The sequence below is a fragment of the Oratosquilla oratoria genome, chromosome 11, assembly GCF_046742065.1.
Source record: "Oratosquilla oratoria isolate Oo_2021 chromosome 11, ASM4674206v1, whole genome shotgun sequence".
NCBI classification, from domain to species: domain Eukaryota; kingdom Metazoa; phylum Arthropoda; class Malacostraca; order Stomatopoda; family Squillidae; genus Oratosquilla; species Oratosquilla oratoria.
The window spans coordinates 15,692,583-15,695,082 of NC_134787.1; the positions used below are offsets into that span (position 1 = coordinate 15,692,583).

A 2,500-nucleotide genomic window follows, 5' to 3' on the forward strand; every position below is an offset into this window, starting at 1 on the left:
GTGATTTTATTCAGTTGGGGCGGGACTTCGTGGTGAAGGAGGTCACGTGATTGGCTCCTGGATTGAGAGCTCGGGCTGCGGGTGGTCACTCTCGCGTGGTGGGTGGGTGGTGACTGTCCCACACCGTGTGGTTGGTGTAATGATGGGGTTGGTGATGGCGACGATAATGGGGGTGGTGGTGGTGATTGTGACAATGTTGATGATGGTGGTGGTGATAGTAACGATAAGGAACAATAATCTTTCTTCTTCATTTTCTTCTTCTTCTTCTTCTTGCTCTTCCTTTTCTTCTCCTTTTTCTTCCTCTTCTTTTTCTTCTCCATCTTTTTCTTCTTCTTTTTCTTCTTCTTTTTCTTCTTTTTCTTCTTTTTCTTCTTTTCTTCTTCTTTTTCTTCTTCTTTTTCTTCTTCTTTTTCTTCTTCTTTTCTTCTTCTTTTTTCTTCTTCTTTTTCTTCTTCTTCTTCTTTTTCTTCTTCTTCTTCTCCTTCTTCTTCTTCTCCTTCTTCTTCTTCTTCTTCTTCTTCTTCTCCTTCTCCTCCTCCTTTTCTTCCTCTTCCTCCTCCTCTTCCTCCTCTCCAATAACATAACCCCAAGGACCGGACTGGAGGCTTTATACCAACGAGGAGAGAGCGAAGCCTACCACGCCACATAGCTCCATATTAAATGCGGGTACACCACTGTTGGGCCCCCTTGCATCATTCATTGCGTCACGTGATAGTGAAATGCTCTACGGTGCTGCGTGAGGAGTCGAGGTGGGCCGGTGGCTAGCGTGCTCGCCCCCGCCTTCTCTTTTCTGGCTGTCGTCAGGTGATTTTATTCAGTTAAAGGGCCCTTCCTGGTAAAAGTTTGTTCATCGCACCACATCGGTCTAGTGTCTCGCTTCATGTATTTTATTCTGGCTAAGGCTGCATGGCTGTGTTCGGCTCTCGATCAACTTCGTAAGCTCGTTGACGCGTTAGCATATATACACATATATACATACACACGCACACATACATATATACACATATGTACATACACACATATATACATACTCATACATCACACATACATACATATGAACTTATATACACACACGTTCAAACATACATACATACATATATACATACGTACATACGAACTTGTATACGTACGAACGTATATAGATGCATACACACGTTCAAACGTATATACTGTACATCCATGCATACAAACATACGTATATACATGCCTACATACACACATGCATACATACATACATACATACATACACACACACATGCATACATACATACATACACACATCCATATATACATACATACATACATACGCACACACAGACAAGAGTGCCTATGGTGTCTGTGGCACCCAGTGCTTTTCGACGGCGCTGGACGGGAACGCGCTGGCGCGCGCCGGCACGCTGGATCAGATGGCGTGTTGATGTTCTCTACAGGATCATGTGACAGTGGGAGGAGGGTGGAGGGAGTGGGTGAGGGGGAGGAGAGGTGGCAGAGGAGGAGGAAGAGGAGGAGGAGGAGGCGATAAACGGCACATGTCACTTGTCACTGGGCTTTTGTTTTATGTCGTTTTTTCCTTCTTCATCGTCGTTTAATTAATTTGTCTTCATATGTTTTATTTAGTTTTTTCGTGTTTGTTTTGTTTTGTCTTGGCCTGTTGGAGTTTGTTTTGGTTTTTGTATGTTTTATTAAATTTATTATGCCTCACGTTTCGTTTTATTTTGATTTCTTTTGTCGTTTTATCTCGTTCTGTGTCAACGTGCCGAGTGGCAAGTTGTTTTTCGTCCTCGCCTTGCATGCCGAGGGTCCGAGTTCGAGTCCAGAAACTCCCGGTGACTGCCTCTTACCCTGGCTGTCCTGGCACAAAGGGCAAGGGTGGCGGCCTCGTTCGTAGCTAAGTGACTCCTGGTGTAAACGTGTGTGTGTGTGTGTGATTATTTGAATAGTTAACTTTTTATCTTGTTTTATTTTATTTTCTTTTGTTTTTAATTTTGTAACGTTGTCATCTAAAGGATGATTTTGGCAAATGATAGCATGGTACGCAGTGTAAGAATTGTATTTATTTACTAATTGATTTATTAGTTGATTGATTTATTTATTCATTTATTTATTTATTTTTAACTTTTGTAGTCCCGTATCCGAAGGGAAAGATTTCCTGTAACTTTATTTATTCGCTCGGATGTAAAAAAAAAAAAAAAAAAAAAAAAAAAAAAAAAAAAAAAATATATATATATATATATATAAATATATATATATATATATATATATATATATATATATATATATATATATATATATATATATACACACACATTTTAACAACCACAATGCACTTTAATTCTAAGCCATCAACCTCGGGAGACCCAATGGGGCCACATGCAGAAATTGAAATGTGGTACTACCGAGGACTCGAACTCAGCGATCACATGACAAGTGCCGTGGTAACTAACCAACTACGCGGCCGGGCGGCGGCCGGCTCGCGCGCGTGCGCACGCAAGCCATCGGA

The 2,500-nt window shown here is 41.1% G+C and overlaps 1 protein-coding gene across 1 annotated transcript in view; it reads left to right on the forward strand.

The window, feature by feature from the left end:
- Pgant2 (polypeptide N-acetylgalactosaminyltransferase 2) overlaps window positions 1-2,500 on the forward strand; it is a 296,288-nt gene that overhangs the window by 24,016 nt on the left and 269,772 nt on the right. The window lies entirely within an intron of this gene.